This window comes from Rattus norvegicus, chromosome X, assembly GCF_021556685.1.
Source record: "Rattus norvegicus strain SHRSP/BbbUtx chromosome X, alternate assembly SHRSP_T2T, whole genome shotgun sequence".
Taxonomy (NCBI): Eukaryota; Metazoa; Chordata; class Mammalia; order Rodentia; family Muridae; genus Rattus; species Rattus norvegicus.
The window spans coordinates 131850084-131859308 of record NC_141554.1 but is presented as its reverse complement, the minus strand read 5'-3'; positions in this window follow the sequence as shown (position 1 = coordinate 131859308).

Genomic DNA, 9225 nt, shown 5'->3' with positions numbered 1-9225 from the left:
TTTTAAAGTCACTAACCTGGATCCTTCTCTCATAAACACCCAATAGATCTTTGTATAATCATTTCCTTCTTTGTGAATGAAATGTGAACGGTGAATAATATGGAATGTTCCCTCACATTTTTTTCATATATTAATTTAAAAGGGTAGTTATTCTAGAAACTATTATCAATTTATGTGTCCATATATAAAATAATCACCAGTAAGGATACCCATCCATGGGTATTTGTATTAATATTGTTTAAATAATACATAAATTTTAAATGTCTACTTCAATAATAAATGAAGTATCTAAGATCATTCATTTTTATTACTTGTTTTCATTTGTATATTTATGGGTGTTTCATCCATATGTATGTCTACGTTGCACATGCATACCTAGTTCCCTAAGAAGCCAAATAAATGCCTCATATACTTGGAGCTGGAGTTACTGGATGCACTATGATAACTTTGAGCTACCATGGTAAGAGCAGAAAGCCAATTTCAGGTCCTTCTTAAGAGCAGCAATTATTCTTAATTGCTGAATCACAGTGCTATTAACATAGATTCATTTCTTCCCATGTATTTTATAGTCCAGAAGTTTTAAGCCCTAATAATTTAGCAAATGTTTAGAATAATTTATATGTATAGCCAAAAATTAAAATTAAGAAAAATCAAGAAAATAAGTCATTTAATGCTATAAATATTAATAGTAAGATCTGTAAAATTAGATAGGAAAAAATGGAAATAAATAAAATTGAACAAACAAAAGAGTCTAATGTTAGTTTTCTTGACTCTATGAAGAATTAGCAATTCTAATAATCATATGCTTATGTTGGGGGTATTTGAGACTCAAAAGTTATCTCCTGATCAATGGGAGTAAACAATATTTTTACATATAAATATTTGTGTGATGGGGATAATGTTAATTCAGGATCACATATGTATGAATAAGCATACATGGATTCTATGCATGAGCATAGCCAGTAGTTGATGTTATGTTTTTTAACTTGGCCTGTCTCTCCCTTACAAATTGAGGCCAGTTAGCTAGATGAACCTGAATTCAGGTATGCAGGATAGCTAACTTTCTTCCGTACCCTGTAATAATAATAAAAGCAGTATCCCAGTTACTGATGTTTCCTGGTTTCTGAGGTTTTACACTCTGACACATATACTTCTGCAAGCCTGTTAGTTACTCAGTTGTTTCTAAAAGTGGAAAAAACTGTTTTATTAAACATTATCTAATTTACATTTCATGACATTCTATGCTTTTGTGATATTTAGTGGCTCCTGTTTTATTTTAAAGGAAATGAAGACAATTATTTGTATAAAACTATATTTTATATCATCCCAAGTGAAATAACTCATACCCAAAAGGACATGCATGGTATGTACTCACTAAGTGGATTTCAGAAGTAAAAGGACAGAACACCCAGGACACAATGCACAGAACTCAAGGAGGTTAACAAGCTGAAGGAGTCACGCAAGGGTACCTCATTCCCACTTTGGAGAGTGAAGAAAGCAATGATGGGGTGTGCAGAGGGAGGGAAGGACTTGGGCGGAAAAGGGGATAAGAAGGAGAAGCGGGAACATAATCAGGTAATGGAGGGGACAGGCCAGAATCCCCGAAGGCCAGCAGAAAGAATGGAAACAGGCAAACTTGGGAGGTAGGAGGTTGGGAGGACCCACCAGAATATACCAGATAATGAAAGCTGAGAGATTCTCAGAACTCAAAGGGATGGACCTTGGATAAAGTGCTCTACAGTGGAGGAGAACTTGTTGAATCCACCTCCAGAGGAGGAACAGGATATCAATTGAAGGATGGAGTTGCCATCCCACTGTCAAAAGCTCTGACACAGAATTGTTCCTGTCTAAAGGAACAGCAGGGACAAAAATGGAGAAGAGCATGAGAGAAAGGAAATCCAGTAAAAGGCACAAATTGGGATCCACCTCAACGGGAGGCCTTTGGGGCCTGATGTTGATATTGATACTGTGATGTGATTGCAGAAAGGAACCTGGCATGGCTGCCCTCTAAGAGGCCTAACAAGCAGCTAAAAGGGTCAGATGCAGATATACTAGGACCCAACCAATGGACAGAAGCCTGGAACCCCTGTGGTTACTTTGGGGAAAAGCTGAAAGAAGCTGAGGAGGACGGTGGTCCGATGGGAAGATCTGCAGTCTCAACTGACCTGGACCCCTGAGATTGATCAGACATTGAGCTACCAACTGGCCAGCATACAGCAGGTGCTAAGAGGCCCCTACACATATAAAGCCTAGGACTGCCTGGTTTGTCCTCAGTGAGAGAAGATGTACCTAACCCTGGAAAGACTTGAGGCTCCAGGCAGTAGGGAGGTTTGATGAGGTGGTGGTGGGGAGGAGGGACATCCCCCTGGAGACTGTGTGTTGTGGGGTAAGTTATGGGGAGCAGTCCGGGGGGTAGACCTGGAGAGGGATGAAGACTGGACTGTAAAGAAGTATTAGCAAATAAAAAAAGTCCACCAAAACAAAGAATAAGTAAATAAGTATATAAATAAACTATATTGTAGCATATATAAAATATACCCCATATTAGGCAGCAAATTTCCTTAAGCTTAAAAACACGTTTATGCTTACAGGGAAAGTCTACCTTTTTATAGTATACCACTGTATACTGAAAAATATGTTCTTTTTAAAATAATTCTATTTTTCTTTGATATTTTACGTATTTACATTTCAAATGTTATCCCTTCCCCCTCTTCCATAGCCCCTTCCCCTGCCTCTATAAGGATTAATTGAAACATCTTAATTTATGGAACAGGTCTTTCTGTGTAATAAAACACAAAATATCAAGAAAATGAAAAATCTATACTCACTGGTCTGTATTATTTTTTCATTCCCAGATATGACTGACTTGCCCCCTCAATAATTGCATAAAATGCAAAAGTTTTCCAAATTTAATTGTAAGGTCTGCTATAGTAATAGCAGCAAATGACAGCTTAGAAATACAGATATGAATTTCTCACTTGTGATAATACCCTGTTTTTGACTGTTTGTGATTTTTTCTCCATGTCATCAATGTTAAACTTACATCAATGATTAGCTGGAATGGGATTTGTCTTAATAACTGGCTAAGAACTTATTGGCTACAACTACTTACAGCGCTACCCAATCTCAAATAGCATCACTGAGAACAAAAATATGTCCTGAACCATAAAATATGAAGTAGACTATTTAGTGAAAGCAACAACTCCAAATAGTATCCTCCTAGCCAAATACATATTAAACAAGTCTCTGTGTAAGGGTAAAGTGGATGAGCAGAAACATTTGGAGAAAGTCATTATTTATCTGAATATGAATATACATACATACATGCTAAATACACAAAGATTATATTTGATTAGTATTGGAACATATGGTACCTTTCAAACTAAATATTAAAGTTTAAAATACTTTTTAAATGCTAGAAAATTGTGTGTGTGTGTGTGTATGTGTGTGTGTGTGTGTGTGTGTGTATAACTGGATCCTACATAGAACAGATAGTAAATTAATATATTATACAGCCAATAATGACTTTGAATATCTAAATATTTATTCACACTGTCTCCATATCCCTAACAACTGGGATTTATGGCATGTTACTACCATTTTTAGTTTAAGCAGTGCTGGGCATTAAAAGATGGGTTTCCCTTAAACTAGGTAAGCACTCTAATATCTGACCTACATCTGCAGCATTCATATATCTTTTTTATTTATATGAACCTCCTAATATGCTATTTGCAGCATCTATATCTTGAATAAAGAATTAGGTTGGCTCTCTGCTCCTCCCTCATCTGCCACATCTTCTCTTGCAGTGCCAGCCTCGTCCTGTAGACAAGATGGTGAAGGTCAGTGTGAACAGATTTGGCTATATTGCGCACCTGGTTACCAGGCTGCCTTTTCCTCTGCATCTGGCATAGTGGAGATTATTGCCATCTATGACCCCTTCATTGGCCTCAACTACATTGTCTACATGTTCCAGTATGACTCTACCCATGGCAAGTTCAATGACTCAGTCAAGGCTGAGAATGAGAAGCTTGTCCTCAAGGGGAAGCCCATTACCATCTTCCAGCAGTTCGATCCCACTAACATCCAATAGGGTGGTGCTGGTGCTGAGTATGTTGTGGAGTCTACTGGCATCTTCACCACCATGGAGAAGGCTGGGGCTCACTTGTAGGGTAGGGCCTAAAGGGTCATCATCTCCACTCCTTCAGCAGATGCCCCCATGTTTGTGATGGGTGTGAACCACAAGAAAGAAATATGACAACTCACTCAAGATTGCCAGCAATGCATCCTGCACCACCAACTGCTTACCCCCTTGACAAGGTCATCCATGAAAACTTTGGCATCGTGGAAGGGCTCATGACCACATTTCATGCCATCACTGCCACTCAGAAGACTGTGGATGGCTCCCTATGGAAAGCTGTGACATGATGGCCATGTGGCAGAACAGAACATCATCCTTGCATCCACTGGTACTGCCAAGGCTGTAGGCAAGGTCATCCCAGAACTGAATGGGAAGCTCACTAGCATGACCTTCCATGTTCTTGCCCCTCAATGTATCCATTGTGGAGCTGACATGCTACCTAGAGAAAACTGCCAAGTATGATGACATGAAGAAGGTGGTGAAGGAAGCATCCAAGGGCCTACTAAAGGGCATCTTGGGCTACACTGAGGACCAGGTTCTCTCTTGTGACTTCAACAGCAACTCCCACTCTTTCACCTTTGATGCTAGGGCTGCACTGCTCTCAATGACAACTTTGTAAAGCTCATTTCCTAGTATGAAAATGAATATGACTACAGCGACAGGATGGTGGACCTCATGGCCTACATGGCCTCCAAGGAATAAGAAACCCTGGATCATCCACCCAAGCCCAGCAAGGATACTGAGAGCAAGAGACAGTCCCTTAGTTGCTGAGGAGTCCCCATCCCAACTCAGACCCCAACACTGAGCATCTCCCTTACAATTCCATCTCAGACCCACATAATAACAGAAGGAGCCTAGGGAGCCCTCTCTACGCTCTTAAATACCATCAATAAAGTACACTCTCCCCCCCAAAAAATGGGTTTTCATTGTATTGTTATTTGTGAGACTGCCTTAAACTCGTCCTTCTTACATGCATCAATTACTTTTTCTTTCTGAACATAAGTTGCAGAACAATTACTTTACTATTTCTTCCAAGACCCATCACTTTAATCATATCCTTGTTGCATCTTGCATGCTTAACTTTGATCTTTAGCTTTGTGAGTCACTTGAAGTCAGCTGCTTATCCTGGGAAGTACCCTATATTGTCTTATATAAGAATGCAGACTCTTTAATAGAAATTCAAAGATATTACTCATGGTTCACACAACTCCCATATATTACCCAGTGACTGGGATTCAAGATGTAAGTAAACTTTGATTGATATACATTGTTTGGAGATTTCAAACAAAAGTAAGTAGTAGTTCACAATAAAGCAAATACTTCAGATACATGAAGATAATATTTTCTGGAAAAAACAAAATTGTTAGGTAGACTATTATATGCGCTGAACCTTTCCTATATGGAGGAAGAGAACATTGAACCCTTTCATTATCAATAGTTTACTTCACATTCCCATCCCCATCTATTAAATACTGTCTATTCTGACTTTACTTGAGAAAATTAATCTTTCATTGTTTGCTAAACTAGCAGTGATTTTCCATGAAGAAAATGTGAGGCAAAACAATATTGATGTCCCACAAGGTCCACCAATAGTTTCCTCAGGACAAATGACCAGAATCAAGACTAAGCAAGCTCCACAGAAGATATAGAATGTTTAGTTCATGATGCAGTGTGCTATAAAAGTAAAAGTCTTAAACATTTTTCCAATTCATTGATACAGAAGTCTGGGAATACTATGAGAATAGATTTTTAAGGCTATGAGATATTGGTGCAAGAAAAATAAAACCAGAACAGGGAAGTTTATTGAAATTAGTCCAGTAGTGGAGAAATCTAGGCTCAAGTTTGAAACGTACAAAGTTGAAAAATAACAGGTTTCTAAAGTTTGTTTAACTGGTTGGCTGAAACATTTGTAAAGTGATAGATGACTGAAAAGGAGGTAGAGATACCTAATATTCATTCCTTGTCTTGCTTATACAGTGAGGAATGCTCGAAATAGAAGAGATATTAAGGGATATTAATTGAACGGATATAATGGATCATGGAAATTTAAATCCTGTAGAATATAACCCACCATAATGTGAAGATCAGAAGACTTAACTTTCTCTAATCCTATCACAAATGTGTTGAACAGATTAATACATCTTCGTGCATCCTATGAAGATCTTGATCTAGGAAATTTCTTTCTCATAGTATTTGTTCATAAGGACAACCAGAAACAATTTGCTTCCACTTAGTGAGGCCAAAATATTCCTTTTTTAAGAATATATTAATTCACCCACCCTGTGTCAGAATTCAGTTTGAACAGAGTTTGATTGCCTTTCTCTTCCTCAAAGCATCACATTAGTCAACTATATTAGATAACATTGTGCAGATTGAAAAAAATAAGCAGGAGGTAGTAACTACTTTGGACTCATCAATAACATCTATCTGCATCTGATAATTTTATTCAATGCTCTCTGCTCCTGTGATTGGATGACTGAGGAATAAAAGTCTGAGGGTTGGCTTATTGATTGTTCTTAATGATACACATGTATAACCCAGAAGTTGATAGCCACAGAATTATAACCTCATTTTGGAACAATTGTAAAACCAACTTTCATAGGTAAATAGTTGTGGATAAAACTTCTGGCAATGTACATGGTCATATCATTTTTTAAAGAAGGAGTAACTGACAGAATGATTCTTCATTAATTTATAGGTTATAGCAAATGGATTGGGTAGATTTCAGGGAATTGAAAAGTATAGGCTTATAAAATTGGTGGGAAGAATATATGGGAAAGAAGTATGTGGATATTTCTCTTCAGATGGACGAAAGATGCAAAGTGGCCATGATGGCAGAGATGAAAGGTTATTCATGATATTGAAAAAGATGGACTTCCACTCACATAAACTGACCTATCTATGGATTCTGCTAAGAACAGAGATGAAAACTGAGCTGACATTTGGACCCATTCCCTGGGTTTACCATCCATTGACTCTGGCAGGTTGCCTAATTAGATCATTTCCTTCATGGAAAGGATAGTGTTATGTCATTAATAAAGTAGATACTTATTTTAATAAGTATCTGTATGTACTGTTTCTACCAAAATTACCATCTATGAATGTACAGAATGCCTTGCACACAATCATAATATACCATGCAATATTGATTCTGTCCAAATAACTTATTTCACAGCCAGATAAGTTTGATAGTAGACCCATGATTATAGAATCCATGGGTTTTTACCAAATTCATCATCATCCTGAAGCAATTGGTCTCATAGAAAAAAAATGTAGTATAGCTCTGTTTTCAAGTAGATCAATTTCCAATTTTCTGAGGAAATTCTAGACTGATTTCCAGAGTGGTTGTAACAGCTTGCAATCCCACCAGCAATGGAGGAGTGTTTCTCTTTCCACATCCTCCCCAACATGTGCTGTCACCTGAATTTTTACCTTAGCCATTCTTATTGGTTTAAGATGAAATCTCAGGGTCATTTTGATTTGCATTTCTCTAATCACTAAGGACTTTGAAATTTTCTTGAAGTGATTCTTAGTCATTCAAGATTCCTCGGTGTAAATTTTCTGTTTAGTTCTATACCCCATTTTTTGATTGGGTTGTTTGGTTCTTTGGTGGTTAGCTTTTTGAGTACTTTATATATTTTGAATGTTAGTCCTCTGTAGGTTGTAGGGTTGGTAAAGATTTTTTCCCAATCTGTGGATTGCCGTTTTGTCCCATTAATAGTGTCCTTCCTCTTAGAGAAGATTTTCAATTTTATGAGGTCGCATTTGTTAATTCTTGATCTTAGAACATAAGCCACTGGTGTTCTCTTCAGGAAATTTTCCTATGTACCAATGAGTTTGAGGCACTTTCCCACATTCTTTCTAGTATCATCAGTGTTATCTTAAGGTCCTTAATCTACTTGGACTTTAGCTTTGTGCAAGGTGACATATATGAATCTGTTTTTATTTTTCTACATACGGACTGTCAGTTAGATCAGCACTATTAATTGATCATGCTTTCTTTTATCTCCACTGTACATTTTTTACTTCTTTGTTAAAGATTAAGTGTAAATAAGTATGTGGTTTTATTTCTGTATCTTCAGTTCTATTCCACTGGTCAAGCTGTATGTCTCTGTTCCAATATCATGGGGTTTTTATCACTAAGGCTCTGTAGTACAGCTTGAGGTCTAGGATGATGATTTCCTCAGAATTTCTTTTATTATTGAGAATGCTTTTAGGTGTCCTTTTTTATTTTGCTTTTCCAGATGAATTAGCAGGTTGTTTTTTCCATGTCTTTGAAGAATGTTTTTGGGATTTTGACTGGTATTATATTGAATCTGTATGCATTTGGTAGGATGGTCATTTGTACTATGTTATATCTGCCAATCGATGAGCATGGAAAATTTCTCCATTATCTGAAATCTTCAATTTCTTTCTTGAGAGACGTGATGTTGTAGTCATACAGAACTTTCACATATTTGGTTAGAGTTACATTTTATTTTATTTATTTTGTGGCTATTATGAAGGGTGTTGTATCAATAATTTCTTTCTCAGCCATTCATCATTTGTATAAAAGAAGGTGACAGATTTATTTGAGTTAATTTTATATCCAGCCACTTTGCTAAAGTAGAGTTTCTCTGGTAGAATTTTGGGGGTCACTTATGTATACTGTAATTATCATCTGTAAATAGTCATACCTTGACTTTGTCTTTCTCTCTTTGTATCCTCTTGATCTCCTTTTCTTATCTCATTTCTCTACCTAAAATTGTGAGTATTATTTTGAATAGTTATGGGGAAATTAAGCATCCTTGTCTTTTCCCTGATTTTAGTGGGACTGCCTCAAATGTCTCTTTCATTTATTTTGATATTGGCTGTTGTTGTTGTTTTTTGTTTTTTTTTTTTTTTTTTTTTTAACTTGAGTATTTCTTATATACATTTCGAGTGTTATTCCCTTTCCCGGTTGTTTCCGGGCAAACATCCCCCTCCCCCCTCCCCTTCCTTATGGGTGTTCCCCTCCCAACCCTCCCCCCATTGCCGCCCTCCCCCCATAGACTAGTTCACTGGGGGTTCAGTCTTAGCAGGACCCAGGGCTTCCCCTTCCACTGGTG